Source organism: Vulpes lagopus, chromosome 21, assembly GCF_018345385.1.
Source record: "Vulpes lagopus strain Blue_001 chromosome 21, ASM1834538v1, whole genome shotgun sequence".
Classification (NCBI taxonomy): domain Eukaryota; kingdom Metazoa; phylum Chordata; class Mammalia; order Carnivora; family Canidae; genus Vulpes; species Vulpes lagopus.
In genome coordinates, this window is record NC_054844.1 from 18790119 (window position 1) to 18808477 (window position 18359).

Here is an 18359-nt window from a genome sequence, read left to right on the forward strand (position 1 = left end):
TGATAAGTGGAGGAAGGGCAGTAGCTTGAGGTCTTCCCAGCTTATCTCCTCCGTCATGGAACCACCACCTCATGGGCCCAGGCAAAGGTGAGAGGACCCAAAATTCTCAGTGACACTGAACTTAAAGCAGAGCCTCTATTCCGTGAGCAGGGACTAGGTGGAGGAAGGCAGTTCCCACTGTATCACAACACTCACCTGGAACTTAACCTCGGGGCAAGCAGGTGGGTGCAGGATGAGAAATGCTGACATCCTGCTCCTCAGTGAAAGAGAGGCCTCCCTGGAAGCTGCAGGGAGAAGGGGGCCCTGGGTTCTTGGCTGCACCAGTCAAGTGGAGTCTTTGCTTTGCTTAGCTGGAAAGCTGGTCTTGGTTCAGATATCACAGACTCTTATTTTTCTCATAGAATTTTATAAATATTCTTGAATACATTGTTTATCCATTTGCTATATTCTTTTAGGACCATTTCCAGAGACTTTAAATGGTTGTAGTTTATATAACTTTCAGTGGGGAAGTGGTCTGCAAAGCTTTCTATGCTGTCATGCTAGTTTCCTCATTTTTCACATGGAGACAAGAGTTTCTATTTCATGGAGTTCTTGTGAGGATTAAATTAGTTAATACGTGTAGTGTATTTGGACAGTGCCTGCTATACAGTAAGGTATCAAGTAGTACTACCTATTAATGATTATAACTATTATTGTTTTATTGATTACCATCTTAATTACCATTGACAGTTTAATGGTAGATTAAAAACACAGACCTTGATGCCAGCATGCCAGCAATGTTTCCTTTTTAGATTTAACATGTGTATTTTTTTTTTTAATGGAATAAGCACCTAACAATGTATCCTCCCCCAAAAAAGCTATACCTTGACCTATGTGTATCTAGATGATTCTTCTCACAAAGTCTTCTCCTTTAACTCAGGTGAATGGTATCTTGAGTCATAGTCATATTTGTCAACACATCAATTTAAATTGTATGTGTGTGGAGAGAGAGAGAGAGAGACCAATACCAAGACCCTTAGCTCCCTAGCCCCCTTTGTATCTATGATAACAGCAAATATTTTGGAGCATTTACTATATTCCAGGCACAACTCTTTGTTTATTAATTCCTTCATCTCCTGTAATACCCTATGAAGTGGGCATTCCTGCAAAGCCCATATTTTTAACTCCTATACTATATCCCATTCATATAAGATTGCATGCTTATTTCTGTATTTGCATTTATGCATAGAGAGATTTTCCCCAGTGTGTGAATAGAGGTTACCTCTAGGTGGTGGGATTTTCATGATTTTCACTTTCTCCTTCCCAGTTTTGAACTGTTTGCCGCCTTCTTCTTCTACTTCTTCTTCTTCTTCTTCTTCTTCTTCTTCTTCTTCTTCTTCTTCTCCTTCTTCTTTTTTAACAATGAGCATCTATCATGACTAGAAAGAGCAAAATAAAAGTCCTAGGACAACTGTGTAGAAAGGAGTAAAACAAAGCTCTTTATGATAAGTGACGCCTAGTGACAGGGTAATTAATTTGAACTTTTGCATTATACTATATGAACCTTACTTTGATTTGCATAGCATGTTTTATTATGTAGAAACTAGAAATCAGTCAAAATACGTTCTGCTAACTAATTTTATTATGTATAAAATGTATAGGGGAGAATTCTGTGTTCCATACTTATTTCTCTGATTTTTCCAGCCAGATGAAAGCTCTGGTGCTGAAGTCATAAGCACCTACCACATTTCACCTCACAGTTGATAACATTCAAACTTAATTTCTGAAAGGAAACATTCACCCTTCTTAGGGAGTTCCTTGCTCTCACTATAACATCAAACATCATGCTCTTCCAGATAGGCGAAGAAGATGAGCTCTCAAATGCTTCCTTTTGTCCCTTTCAGGTAATACCGAAAGGCTGAGTTTTATTAGACAAGAAAGAAAAAGTATAGAGTACATTCCATTTATATTTGTAAATTCTAGTTTAATTCCTTAAGTCAAAAATACTTCCTAATGCTTCTCTTTTAAGTAGGGTGGCTCTGGAATAATAGTATTTGCATTAATTTTGTTTGTACAGAGTGAGGAGCATTGAAGTTGCCTTGTTTTACAGTATTACAATTTAAATTTTTATTACGTATTTTGATTAAAACCTACTTTATTTAAAAAAAAAAACCTACTTTATTCTATATAGAGGAGAGATCGATGGTCACCTGAGGAAAGAGGGTGGGGGAGAGGTTAAAGAGGGGATTAAGAGTGCCCTCATCAAGATGAGCACTGAGGAATGTATAGAATTGTTGAATCACTGTAGTGAACACTTAAAACTAACATAACACTGTATGTTAACTATGGTGGAATTAAAAAAAACTTATTTTATTCTCAAAAAAGGGAAAAATATAGAAATAATTTATTCATGTCTTTTATATAGACCACAAAAATATATTGTTGTTTCCCCTTTTCTAGTTACTAAAAAGATAACTGAAGTATAATTTTGCTCTAAAAGAATAAGACAAAATGCCATTTAATTTCAAGTAATCTCCAAATGTTAAACAAGGTAAAATTAAAAAAATTCAATTTTATAATAGCTGAGCTAAAGCTACTTAAGAATGTAATGACAGTATTAAATATAAGAATATTAATGAGTATTTCAGATACAAGTAATTTTTCTTTATTTATCATTCCCTCCTTTATTGGCCAATCTTCTTTTTGGTAATGTGAAAAAGAACTCAAACATGTTTAATTCATATCAATGTAGATGCCTGTGATCTCTGCCTAAATGTAAAGGTTAAGTTGTATGAGTGCTCATATATTATTAGAATGCTGACTACAAGGAAAATGTTTAGATTAAGCCTAAACTGAAAAATGGAATTAATAATTTATCAGCTGCCTGTTTTAAATTTTTGAGTGATGAGGACTCTGAAATACAAAGTAGGGTATAAATCCTAAAATAATGTGCAAGCAATCAGGCTTTGGCAACATGACCTAGATGCATAATATGGTGCTAAAGATTTTAATAAGCCAAAAAAAATATTTCTAAGAGAAAAACACTAAATGAAATTATGGGATTTGTCCATATATTTCAGAACTGATAGTCCTAGCTTTTTAATGAACTTCTTTTTCCCCAAATTTATCGGTAATTATCTAAACCCACATAGTCATAAAGTTGTAGAACTAGGCTTTCAACCAGAGACTGTTTATATAAGAGTGAATATGTTGAAAACAACCTAACTTTTCAATGCCAAAGGCTTGGCTAAATAATAAAAGATAAAAATCATATGACACAGTATTATCTCACCCTTAAAGGCATTCTATAAACATGGAAATAGTGGAAAAGTAAGTTTTAAATTAAATCTAGTAAATCACATTTTTGTTTTAAAAACAGCCATTATGTATGCACCAAAAAATATATAAATGGATATACTTGAATATAGTAATTGCAGTTTATTCAGGTAATTATATGTATTCTCTGTTATCTTTGTCTATTTATTTTTTTAATTTCTGGGGTTTCTTTTCCTCCCACAATTGAATCCGTTTGCTAGGGCTACTATAACAAAATATCACAAACCGGTTGGCTTAAACAATAGAAATTTGTTTTCAAACAGTTCTGGAGATCAGAAGCCTGAGATCAAGGTGTTGGCAGTTGGTTTTTTTAAGGCCTTTCTTCCTGGCTTGAAGATGACTATTTTCTCCCTATTGTCTTTACATGGTATGTGTCCAAATTTTCTCTTCTTATAAGGATAACAGTCATATTGGATTAGTACCCACCAAAATAATCTCATTTTAATTTAATTACCTCTTAAAGACAGTCTCCAAATACTATACACTCATATTCCAAAGTACTAGGGTTGGAATTTTTAACATACGAATTTGGGAGGAGAGGAGGGACACAAAATCTTTTTTAAAAAAAGTCGTATATGAACATCTTTGTTATGGGCTGAATTGTGTCCCTCCTCTCCTCCCAAATTCATTCATAATTAAAATTTATTTATTCATGAGAGACACAGAGAGAGAAGCAGAAACATAGACAGAGGGAGAAGCAGGTTCTCTGCCCGGATCCCAGTGCGGCACTCGATCCCAGGACCCTGGGATCACTATCTGGGCTAAAGGCAGACCCTTAACCACTGAGCCACCCAGTTGTCCCATATATGACACCTAAAGAGAAATACAGGAACTTAATTTTGATAAGATAAAGAGAGGGGGAAAACTGACTTTCAATATTCCTACTCTAAATTAGTTAACTGGTCTTTTGTTTATAAATCAATCTATTTAGGATTTGGTTACTATGAGTCTGTCCTTCCAAATCCTGATCAACTTTGTGTAACTATTAAAGCTTCGGCCAAGATTTTGTGTAGTGATGACAACATCAGGTACTGCCTAATTGTGAAGTACCTCCTCAGGCAGCTGGCTAGTTCATTTGGGGTTAGTTTTGAGCTGTGACAGCTTCCTTAACCTCTTGTTTCAGCTTCTTGTTTCCTTAGCCTCTTATTTTAGTTTTCTTGACATATAGAAAAACTTTTAATGTTAGGGAAGCAACAACTCCAACCTGAAATGTACAAAAAAAACAATGGTCATGTTGTTTAGACCACAGTAAGTAAAAGGAAAAATGAAATCAAAGAAAAAGTTTTCTGAAAAATCCAGAAACATTCTTTCTCTTCCCTGGTTTCTCTTAACTCTGTGCTGTATGAACACCTATGACAAAGTCATCAAATGTAAATATAAAAAGAAAGCAGACATTTCTTGAAAAAATAAGTCTAATATCAACTCTTTTAATATTTCAAATGCTTAAGATCTTTTTTTGTGTGTATAAATCTTCAAAAGTAAATCTCAGAATTTGCTTTTTTTCCCACGCATACACAATGCAAGCATTTTGTTCATTGCTCTAGAGTGAGTACAGCTCTCATTTAAATATTCTTCTCTCCCTGGTAATACATTCAATTGTTTGAGTGGCTGAAAACAACAACAGCAACAACCAAACAACCATGGCTGTCTCCACTCTGACCTAACCCAATGCCTAAGGAAGCATCTGTCATCCAAAACAGGACAGGATCTTTGGATCTTCGGGAGTTAAATTCCAATGGAAAAACTTGCAGCCTTCATCAAAACCAGGCACACAAAGCAGTTGGTGGGTGGCAACATAGACTCTTTTCTAATTGAAAAAGGAACTGGGTAAATTTGGTCCTTCTTATGTCCCAGAAGTATTACTTGGCAAAGATTATGATAAGAAACAAATCACATAAAGTTTATGGCAGCCTCATGATGACTCAGTCAGTTGTATAGAATAGACTTTGTAGGCTTTAGAACTACCTTTCTGTACAGAACTGGGAAATTTGCAAATGAATAAGGAAGTAGGCCCCCTGGCAGGATCAAAACGCCTTTCCTCATCTGGTGTGAAATTCTTTCCATGGTGGCAGCTAATTATTAGACCACAATAGAATTCTAATTTATGGCATATTTCTGGACTATTATAATGAGATAATTCCAGAATGTGCTGTGGCAGTTGAAACTGAGAGTAGCTGAGTGAGGCAATACGGTGGCCATAAGAATTAGTGAAATAAAAAAAAAAAAAAAAGCAAGGCTGTGGTGGGGGAGGGAGTTGGCTGGGAAAAACATGGATTGTCCAGATGCTAAGTACTGCATGTGAAAATAGTATTGGGGAAAGTTGGGAAAGCTGAGAAAGCGAGAGGCTGAATAAGAAAACAGGCTCTGAATTCTTCTGGAAAGGAAGTTATTACATTAAGCTCTATCTTTTAGTCCTTGGAAAGGTCAGCATTGGAAGGACTTTTAGCCAAGGATAAAATGGGAGGCCATTCAGTTTCCTTTTTGGTGTCTGTTATATCAATGTCTAGAACATTTTTTAATGTTCCACAGGGGCACAGTACTTTACTGGCGAAGGATTTTATATGATTTTTAAATGTAAAGATGACAAGAGTCAGTTCAATTTACTCTGACAACTGTAACTTTGGTGATTTAGGTGTTTATGGCTTCCTGGTGTTTGCATGTATGTTGAGGCAAGCTAGTCAGAATCCATTTCTTGTATTGCATTCACTTAGCTTAAACTCATCTGAGTAGAATGTAAGTTCCACAAGAGCTTAGTTTTGTTTCAGTTTGTTCTTTACATAGCGCTTAGTGCCTGACACAGAGTAGCTTCAACTTAATCTATTTGTTGAGTGAACACACATAGTGAGAGCATAATTCCTACAATCACTATAAATTGAAGGTTTCTAAAAATAGTCAACAAATTATTATTATGCACTCATTTTACCAACTCCACAGATTATTTTAAATGATGTCAACCTGTAAACTCTAATAGAGGAGACAAACCACATACACACCATGATTCGATCATGATTTGATATCAGTGCAAGGAATTATCTGATCTATAGTCACGATCTTGTAGTGTTCTGAAAGCTGGGAGAAATGACAATGCCAAGAAATATTGGGTTGTCTGCAGAAGAAATAGTGCAGAAAGATAAAAGGAGAGGGGCAGTGGGTGGAGCTTTTAGGAAATTCAGTGGAAGACCTCATAGTATACATAGTTACTATGAGCCTTTTCTCTAGAATCAAGCGGCTTCTTAAGTCCCAGCTCACTACTCAGCAACTCTGTGACCTGCTCCATGTGTCAGTTTCTTCATCCACAAGATGAAGATCATCATAATACTACCTAAACCATAGGGTACTTTTAAAAGATTGAGCTCAAATATTTGTAGGACATTTAGAACAGTGCCTGCCATGTTGTATAAACTATTATTACATATTAGAAATGTCCGTGATCATTACCAAAGCTGTGGGAAAAGGGCCCAGATTTTAAGAGTTTAGAAGAAGAGGATAGTGAAGCTTCTCTGTGCTAACTCTTGACGTCCACCCTTACCCCACCCCACTGCAAATGACTTCCACCCAGCTCCTTGAGTTATGCAAGTCTAAGGGAAGCAAGGTGTATAATACTTACTAACTACAGCCTGCTTTGTTAGTCAGCTTCTGATAAGACTCCCAGTGATACCTCCTCCTGGAATTTGTGTGGAATCCCCTGCCCTGAGTGTGGGCTGGACCCAGTAGCTGCCTTCTTGCAAATAGCTGATGACAACAGTAGTAGGATGTCACTTCTGTGGTTAGTTTTCAAAAGACTATGACTTCCATCTTACAAGCTGTCTGTTGTGCTGAAGCTCTCTCTCTCCCTTGCCCTTTTATTTTGTCACTGGCTCTGTGAAGCAAGATGCCATGTTGGGAGATGCTCTGTGGAGAGGCCCATGTGGCAAGAAGTTGGAGACTTCCAGCCAACCCTATGGAAGGAACGAAGGCTTTGGTTCAACAGCCTAAACGAAACTGAAATCCTGCCAACAGGTGAGTAAACTGGGACACAGATACCTCCAATGAAGACTTAAGAGAACAGCAGCCTTATGAGAAACCCAGAGTTGGGGGACCCAGCTAAGCCATACCTGGGATTTCTGACTTACAGAAACTGGGAGATAACAAATAAATATTGCTATTTGAATCCGCTACATTTTGGAGTAGTTTGTTATATAACAAGGGACTCCTAATGTATGACTGTAAGAAAAACACTTTATATTGTAACTTAGCATGCATATGTACACACACAGACCCCTGTACACAAATTTATACAACTAAAGCAAGAGTTACTTAAGAATATTTATCCTAGGGATCCCTGGGTGGCGCAGCGGTTTGGCGCCTGCCTTTGGCCCAGGGCGCGATCCTGGAGACCCGGGATCGAATCCCACGTCAGGCTCCCGGTGCATGGAGCCTGCCTCTCCCTCTGCCTGTGTCTCTGCCTCTCTCTCTCTCTCTGTGACTATCATAAATAGATTTAAAAAAAAAAAAAAAAAGAATATTTATCCTTACCATGTTTAATATAATATAGCTCAAAAATTGGTTGTGGCAAAGTTTGGAAAACATTGGCTAGAGATATTGCCCCTGAGATTCATCAAGATGTTAAAAATAGAATTACCTTGTGAATCGCCAGTTGCACTACTGGTATTTACCCAAAGAATACAAGAACACTAATTCAAAGGTATACATGCACTCTGATGTTTATAGCAGCATTATCTAGCCAAGATATGAAAGCAGCTTGTGTCCATCAATCAATGAATGAATAAAGAAGATACACACACACATATATATATATATACACAATGGAATATGTATAATATTATAGACACATAATGGAATATTATTCAGCCATAAAAAGAATGAAATCTTGCCATTTGCAACAACATAGATGGATCTAGACAGATAATGCTAAGAGAAATAAGTCAGAGAAAGACAAATACCATATGATTTCACTCATATGTGGAATTTAAGAAACAAAACAAGTGAGCCTGGGGGAAGAAAAAGTGAGAGAGGCAAATCAAGAAACAGATTCTTAACTCTAGAGAAAAAACTGCTGATTACCAGAGGGGAGGTGGGTGGGAGGATGGGTTAGATAGGTGATGAGGATTAAGGAATGAACTTGTGATGAGCACTGGGTGATGTATGAAAGTGTTGAATCACTATATTATTCACCTGAAACTAATATGACACTGTATGCTAACTAATTGTAATTAAAATAAAATAAAAAATATATTTATACTTAAATTGGGGAGATAAACTGATACACATACCACTATTAAAGGGATGACAAACTAATAAAATGCAGGATAAAATCAGACCATTCTTTAGTAATCTGTGAGGTCATTATCAACCTGATTTATAAAGTCTGCATATCAAATATATAGACATCAAAATAGATGGGAAAAAAGAGAACATTGTCCCTGAAATGAAATGTCCTTGGTTTATAATTCCACTCTACCACTTAGTAATCGGGTAACCCTGGCAAACTTACACAGCCTTACTGTGCATCAGTTTCCTAATCTATAAAATATGAAAAGTAATAGAATACAGGATGGTCTTGACGATTAGATCAGATAATGTGTGCAAAGCATTTGTTGTAGAACTTCAGAAAGAAAAAAGCTAACTATTCTTAGCTAATATTTTTTTTATTATTGTAAGAAAACTTTCCTAGATATTTCCTTATTCCTGGAATAGAATTGGTAATTCTATCCACTCGTATGGCTTGCTGAAAACAATTATTGCAGCATCTTTTACATTCTATTATAATTATTTATTTTTTCTATCATTTTATCTCCCACACCCACTCCATTACTACTAAGTGATGAGCTCCTGGAGAGCAGGCACTATTTCTAGTTATTTTTTTCTCTGATATTTTCACAATTCTTGACACAGAATAGGCATTCAATAGCTATCAAATAAGTGATTTAGCAATGAATGAATAAATGCTCACATCACAAGATAGCTCAGTCTTCAGTATTTAGTAAAACATTGTACTTTACAGCAAGTTAAAATATGTATTCTATAAACTTTTTCTTGTCAAAATTGGCTCTTTATAAGTCTATTTCCTTCTCATAACAGCCATATATTCTCTCAATTTTCACATAGAAGTACTGTCAGATGGGAGAATAGAATTTATAATTCCAAAACATTTCTGAACGAAAAAGTCCCAAATTTTTCAGTGATTCCTGACCACAATCCCAGTCATTCTTCTCTAGATGTATCACATTTTGCTAGTGTTTGTTTCTATTAGAATCTAATATCTGAATCAAGGCAGGTGAGAATAGCCAAATATGACATATAACTCCTATTGTCCTAATCTTATGTTACCATTACACCAGTGTGTTCCAAATTCTTTTGGACCTCTCTAATAAAAACATAATGCTCATTCTTGTAAAAATATTTATTTTATACATTCTCAATAATTTGTAAATGTAGATTCACATTTTTTATGTATAGTTAGGAAATTTATGTCTTGCAGTTTACATTCTTTAGAAAACTTTTAGAATTCTGATTTTCTCACACTGAATTAATGAGATTTCTAAGTTTTGTATCACTGGAAAATGTAGTGAACATGTCTCCTAAGCTGTATAAAGTAACTGACAAACTTGAACAGGATTGGGCAAAGTAATGTCTCTGGACACGACAGGATAGGTTGATATTCAGCTCTATTAGTCCACACTCTGGCTAGAATTCAATCAGGACAAATTATTTTATAATTAATTATATCACATATGTCCAAAAAGTCATTATGAGAATTGTTTCGAATTAATCTGCATATTCTAAGGCTACAGCATTACCGTAGAACTTCTATTTTCTATCTGTGTGGTCAGGCTATTAAAAAGCAAATGAGTCTCTATGACATAGCTTGTCTTAGTCAACTTATACTGAGTTCTAGGCCTTACCTTTTATGAGAGCAGGAAAGCAATTTATAATCCAGACTAGAATTTTAAAGAGGACTGAAATGAAAGCTCAATGGTCTCTATTCTGGGGAACAATTTTTATGCTCTTTCTAACTACTGGAAGAATACTTCCTGTATTCTAGTAACTATTACCTCTTTTTTATAATTCTGCAGAGATATGACAGAAAGTAACATAAATTCTTTCCAATAATTTCATGTAACAATGTGATTTATCTAAGTTATTTTTGTTTATTCACTTCATTTATTGATATCAAATATGTTAACAACTTCCACTTTCAGCTATGCTGGAGTTGTTTTGTAGCAGAACAGTGTTCCTGCCAAGAACAGCTCAAAAAAACAGCTCATATATCATGAGATATATGATTTTTTGTGATCTCAGAGAGAAGGAAACTACAAAGTACGAAATGGTGAAGAGATAAGGATGTTAAGCAGTAAGTATCCTTTGTTCAGGGCATTTGCCACCTACTGACTTGGTAAAAATGACAGGAATTATAACAGAGGGCCACCATTAAGAAAGAGAAGCCATCAGAATTTTCTGCAATTTTCCAGTGGAAAATTCCGAGGTTGAAGAAAAAAGGAATTCTAGGATGCCAGGGAAAGCAGAAATTGAAGGAAAGAGATCATAGTAAGAAAGAAAGTACAGAGAAGTTGGCATGATAGTTGGTAGTTTTCGTAAAGAAGAAAATTTTCAGTTGTCTTTCAATGATGAGTAAAGAAACAAATTATTTAGGACATACCAAGTTGAAACTCTTGGTAGGGATCTATGAAGAAGACAAAAGTTTGTTAAAACTATAACCTAGGGGCACCTGGGTGGCTCAGTCAGTTAAGCATTTGCCTTTGGCTCAGGTCGTGATACTGGTATCCTGGGATTGAGCCCCGCGTCATGCTTCCTGCTCAGTGGGAAGTCTACTTCTCCCTCTGCCCCTCACAAGAGAGCTTGTGCTCTCTCACTCTCTCTCTCTCTCTCTCTCTCACTCTCTCTCTCTCTCTCAAATAAATAAAGAAAATCTTCAAACAAACAAACAAACAAACAAACAAACAAAAAAAAAACCCAACTACAACCTAACTGTGTGCATCAGGTCAGTTACATTGGGGCGGGGGGGGTGCCCTGTTCCCACTCTCTCTGTCTGCAGATAATAGTGAGCTCTCCCTGGCAAAAGATGTCATCATCATAATAACATGACTTACTGGAGTTATCAATAAATGGACTACAAAGTAATTTTGGGTAGCATATGCAAGAATTAATTGAAAAGATAGAGAATCTTACTAAACAAGTTGATACCCATTTTTGAAAGTATCGTATGAAAATGGTAGATTTTTAAAAATTGCATCCAGAACTTGAAGGATGAATCTAGTATCAGATTTAATACAATAGAATGGAGTTTTAGACTAGTATAAGTCCATAAAATGTATCTGGCTAAAACACAGGGAACATGGGCACATGGGTGGCCTCAGTTAAATGTTCAACTCTTGGTTTCAGCTCAGGTCGTGATCTCAGGGTTGTGAGATATAGCCCCATGTCTGGCTTCATGCTCAGCATGGAGTTTGCTTGTCCCTCTCCCTCTGCTCCCCACTCCCCGAATACATACATTAAATCTTAAAAAAAAAAAAGAACAGAGAACAACAGCAACAGATAAAACAAATAACACAGGATAAATATGGAATATGATGAAAAGCTCTAAATGTAAAATTGATCATTTCCAAAACAATGTTGAGGACAAGGAATGAAGCTGAAACACTTCAGCTGGTTATACAACCAGATATTAAGACTTATTTAAAAAAAAAAAAAAACCTATGGTAATTAAGACTATGTGATATTTCTTTAAAGAATACACAGATACATAAAAAGATCAGAAGGGAAAATTCAGAAATAAAGCTACCATATACATCTCTTATTGTTTTGTTTTGTTTTGTTTGTTAGAATAGAGAGTGCAAGCCTGCACGCATGCCAGCAGAATGCAGGGGAGGAGTAGGGGGAGAGCAAGCGAGAGAATGAATCTTAAGCAACTCAGCTCAGGACCTGGAGCAAAAGATAGCTTGAAATTTGCAGACTAGACCCCCAGATGCTGTCACCTAACCCATGGATTTTACCTTGAAGATTTGATTTCTCACTGGAATGCTTTGAAAATTATGGAGATCCCTGGGTGGCTCAGCGACTTGGCTCCCGCCTTCAGCCCAGGGAGAGATCCTGGAGTCCAGGGATTGAGTCCCGCCTCAGGCTCCCTGCATGGAGCCCGCTTCTCTCTCTGCCTCTCTCTCCCTCTGTGTGTCTCTCATGAATAAATAAACAAAATCTTTTAAATAAATAAATAAAATCTTAAAATCAAAAAAAAAAAAAAAAAAAAAAAAAAAAAAAAAAGCAGGATCCATGCCCAGCGCGGAGCCCGTAGCCAGGCTTGATCTCATGACCCTGAGATCATGACCTAAGCAGAAATCAAAGTCAGACATTCAATCAATTAGGTGATTGCCCCTACAATCTCTTGTTTTATGATAAAAATAACATCTATTCATCTATTGCAGAAGATAAGGGGAATTTTTTAAAAATAATGTGTTGGATCAGCTAGATATTTGTTTAGCAAAAATTTTAATGAGATGGGTGGGACTGGCTTCCAGAGGAAAAACTATGATTAGATGGTCGGAACGTTCAGCCCCACTCTCTGACCTTTGGTGAGTGTAGGCGGAGGAGAGTTGGAGATTAAGTTAATCACCAATGGCCAATGATTTAATCAATCATGCTTACTGCAGTGAACTAAATGTTTATTTTTGTCCCTGCAAAAATCATATGTTGAAATCTCAGTCCCCAATATGATGGTATTAGGTGGGGGAGCCTTTGGGAAGTGGTTATGTCACAAGGATGGAGCCCTCAAGAATGGCATTAACGCCCCTATAAAAGTACCTAGAGAATTCCCTTGCCCTTCTGTCCTGTGGAGACACAGCAAGAGAGCTGTCCAAAAAACAGGAAGCAGACTCTCACCAGACACTACATCTGTAAGCATCTTGATTGTGAACTTTCCAGCCTCCAGAAACATAAGAAACACATTTCTGTTATTTATTGCCACACACCCACTCTGTGGTGGTCTGTTTAGCAGTCTGAACTAACACACAACACACCTATGCATGAAACCTCCATGAAAATCTCTAAACTGTAGGCATCAGAGAGTTTCCAAGTTGATGAACAACACATCAAGGTGATGGAAGAATGGTACATTCAGAGGGACCACAGAAGCCCTGCATCACTTCCCTTGTACCTTTCCCTGTGCCTCTCTGCCATTTGGTTTTCCTGGTGATGGCAATAAAATTTATGATAAACTAGTGATGGTAAGTAAACTATTTCCTTGAGTTCTGTGAGCTCTCCCAGCAAATTACCGAACCCTGACAGGGATCACGGGAAATCCCCAACTGGTAGCCAGTCTGTCAGAAGTACAGGAAGTCAGGGAATTGTGACTGACTTCCCAAGTAGAGGCAGTCTTGTGGGATTGAGCCCTGAAACTGTGGGTCTGCATTAATTTCAGATACTGTCTGAATTAAGTTGTGGCACACCCCATCGATGTCCAGAATGTGGGAAAATTGGTTTGGGGGGGAATAAAACCCCTACAACATTTGGTGTCAGAAGTGTGAGTAGAAACAGGTGAGAAAATGACACCCAAATACATTTGGAAAATAGCAAAACTAATCTATGGTATTAGAAGTCCTGATTGCTGACTTTTAAGGAATCAGTAACTGGATGGGGCAAGAGGGACACTACAGGATAGCAACATTCTATTTCTTGATCTGGACAGTGGTTGCATGGATATGCTCACTTTTACAAATTACTTAAGCTATTCATTCAAGATTTGTGCACTTTATGTATTTTGTATTTCATTGAAAGTTTTGCTTAAAAATACATCCAAATATCCAGTTACTCTTTTGTCCTAAAAATACATTATATTTCACATTGGAGACATAGAATAATGTTGAAAATGTTACCAGAACTATTTGGCAGACTTCAGAGAGATCCAATCTCGTGTCTTATGGGTGAAATATAAGCTCCCAAAAATGAGTGAATTAATTAATCAATTAATTAAATCTAAAAATTTTTATTATGTGTCTTTTTTGTTCATGGCTTTATGCTAGAAACTGGGGAAATAATAATAATTAAGAGAGTCATTGAAAAATGAAGGGCATTTCATGAAACTTGATGGCTGGTGTTTTAGTTTTCTATTGCTGCTATAACTCAAACTTAGCTGCTTAAAACAAAATATAAATCTATTACCTGAGTTTTGGAGATCAAACATGTCTGACTGAGCTGAAAATCAAGGTGTCGGCAATGTGGTATCATTTTGGAGGCTTTAGGGGAAAATCCTTTTCCTTGACTTTTCCAGTTTCTAGAGGCTTGCCTGTGTTTCTTAGTTCACGGACTTCTTTCATCTTCAAAGCTGGCAAATGTGCTGCTCTTCCTTGCTTCCAGTATCACATCTCCTTCTCTAACTCTGAATCTCTTGCCTCCATCTTCCACCTGTGAGCACTACTATGATTACACTGGGCCCACCCAGAAAATCCAGGATCATCTCCCCAGTATAAAATCTTTCATTGGGTCACCAGGGTGGCTCGGTGGTTGACTGTCTGCATTTGGCTCAGGTCATGATCCTCGGGTCCTTGGATGGAGTCCCACACCAGGCTCCCCACAGGGAGCCTGCTTCTCCCTCTGCCTATGCCTCTGCCTCTCTCTCTCTCTGCCTCCCATGAATAAATAAATAAAATCTTTAAAAATAGAAAAATAAAAAAAAAATATTTCATTTGATCATACATTCAAAATCCCTTCCACCAAGGTAGCATATTCCCAGGTTCTGGAGATTAGGATGTGGACGTCCTTGAGGGGCCATTATTCTGCCTACCACATGATATTAAGAAAGAATTCCTAAAAGTAACAAAGGAGACTTTCCTAAGTTAATTTGTCTTTAACAAGAAACCTCTAAAATGATTGGAGATGAAGGCTATGTAATTCCTTTCCAAATAGGTCATGATGATGACTCCTCACATTGTATGCAGTAGTTGGAGGTGGGAGGAGAATTCTGGGGAGGCGGTGGCCTCCTTGAGTTCGTTGGTCACCTAAGCCATCTGGCTGGATCGGAGGAATTCAAGTCTTGTGAAGTAATAGGTGTGCATGATCTTCTCTGCTACTACCATGCTTATTTTACGTTTTAAATCTTAATGATGCCCAAGGTGGCTTTGTTTAAAAAAAAAAAAAAGTCATTGCCCTTGGGTGGAACACAGGGAAGGCAACTAAGAATTGAGTAATTCCACCTTGACACCATCTTTGTTATGTGTCCACCCTCTCTTCTGAGAAGTGTGCCACTTCTCCACCTGCCCATTTCTCATACTGGACACAGCTGCCACTCTAATATGCTTGCAGCTCCCTGGAAGGGCTGTGTCCTCTCATAATTCCATGGCTTTGTACAGGCTTTATTCATGTCTAGAATTTTCTTTCCCCCGTGTATTCATTTGATTAACTGCTACTTGTCCTTTAAGATCCAGTGTAGTATTTATCCCATATAAAATATATATCTAGGCGCTTGTCCACCCCCATCTAATCTCAGTATATACCCATGAATGTGTTCTGATACAATTCTGGGCTTTCTTCTATCAAAGCATGTATCAAACTGTATTATATGCTTTTTTTTTTTTTCATTGTCATCTTGAGGTAAGTCTTTTTAGGGTAAGATCCTATGTTATCTACCCTTGAAATTCTAGCATGCAGATACTGAATGAATAGTAGTTAGTCTCTTTAAGACCTGGTTCCGGTTATACCTATGTGAGATTGGACTAAATTGATTGATGACTTGGAGCCTTGGTTTCCTCTTCTCATGAGGATAATAACTGTTCTTTTTTTCTTATTTGTCATTTGAGGATCAAATGCAATAACATAGGTAAAAGTCCATGTCAACAGAAAGCTATTGACAAGTCACGGAGCTGGGCATAGAGAATACAAAGAATAATAAAATATATTCCTGCCATTAAGGAACTTAGATCTGTCCTGAATGTCAAGGAAACAGGAAAAGGAATTGTTTTCCTCTGCTGTGAGTGTGGAGAACATCAAAGAGGGATACAGAGAGTGGCATTTGAGCTGGGCCATAAAGGCAGATGAAGCATTTGCTTGGTTTGGAATCGTGAAGTGATGCGATGAATACAAATTAGACCAAACAAATAGTGCTATGGGCATGCAGAGGGAGAACTGCTTAATTTTGTCCAGGGGAGTCGGATAAAGAAAGCTTCGCAAAAGAGATGGCATTGAGGGCAGGTCTGGAAGGACAGGTCGTATCATCTTCCCATCCTTTAAAACCCTAGCAGGAGGAAGGAAATTCTAGGCAGCCACCAGACTGGATGACTAGGCTAGTTTGGCCACAGCATATGGTGTAGTGTGAGGACTGGCTGCCAACTCAAAGAGGAGGGTGTTTCCAACCCCCACCTGAAGGCATGAGCCTGATCAGTGGCAGCTGAAGCCAAGAAGGGCGTAGAGGATGACCAAATGACAGATGGGGCAAAGTCACATGAAGACACTGATGTCAGAGTCGGCCCACGCCGAAGGAACAACGCAATTGCCAAAAGGAAATCTGAGAGCAAAGACCAGTAGCCAGAAATGGATGGATGCCATGGTGTCAACACAGGGGCAGGGCAAGTTGCCAAAGGCAAAAGTCCAGTAGCCCAGCTGGGTTTGAAAGCTCTGGGTGAGCACCATCAGGGACAAGATTAAAAACAAGGACTGATTAGGCAGAAAAGAGAATCTACGAGGGTCAAATTGTTTTGACAGCGTAAGGCAGGGGGTGTTGTTATTTCTAAGAGCCCAGAGAGTATTCATGGTATATAAACACTCCATTCTAGTTCTTGGTGGATGAAATTGCTCTCTACTCTGGGGCAGAAAACACCACCTGCCCTACTCACCTACGTTTGTGGCAGTCGTGTGCCATTGTGCTAGTGGTAAGGAATAAAGCTGGAAAGATTAGAAAGGGACTCATAAGGAAGGACCTGGAGTGCCAGTGTGAGGAGTTTGTCCATGATTTGGAAGGTAATGGGGAGCCATGGAAAGATTATGAGTAGGGAAGCTACGTGATTGAAGTAGAACTTTAAGAAAATCAGCAGGAAAGGTAATGGCATAGCTCGTGATGTTTCAACAAGTTGAATTTAAGTTACATGAAGCATAAATTGGAGCCTGTTTCATCTATTCATTTATGAAGCCAGGTAATCAGTGTAGCAAGCATTCATTTATTAAACCTGTGTTATCTGAATTGCAATAAGGCTAGATGATACGATTTTGTGGACCACTTATCATCATCATGCTCACCATTTTGTTGCTATATAGCTGTGTGGTGAATATCTGTCAGAAGATGAATCATAATTTGCATTTTTAAAAAGAATCACAAGAGTGATGTGAATGTAATGCAGGCAGGTTTATAGGCCAAATATGTTATAATGGTTTAGAATCAGAAAATAAACCCAATGGAAAACTTTTTATACCGTTGTAAATGGTAGTATCTGAAATCCCTCTACCCCCTTAGGATGGGAATATTCCTTAATTTTGTCCAGTTACGTTCTCTGGGAAGGGCTCTGGTGGCCTTAGTTTCTTCTGTTTGTTTTTGTCGGTTGGCTGGTTTTTCTCATTATCCTCCTTAGCTCCATGCAAAGTGAACATTGGAAAATATGCCCTTCTTGGCAGTTTGAGGCATTTTGAGTGTATTATCTGCCTGTAGAAACATAGGTACTGAAGGATAATTTTTCGTTTTGGAGAAAACTTTCTTACCAAGACCCTTATATCTATAGCTATAAACTCTCTTAAAATGATGAATTTCTTATCTATTAAATTATAGTTAGTTCCATGTACTAACAAACCATAATTCTTTGTTCTTTTCTAGACATCCTTCTTGGAAGTATACATATATATTGGTATATAAAATAAATCCAAGAAGCATATATGTTTGCATGTATATGTACACATATATATAAATACATGTATACTTGCTTAAATTTTTGCTTCTTCTTTCTCATGCTTTTCTCCTTGACTTATTGCTAGCACCTTGGAAATATCAGACTCTGCTGGGAGAGCTACAACTTTAGTGCTTGTTCATTGAGTCATTTGTCGAATTTTAA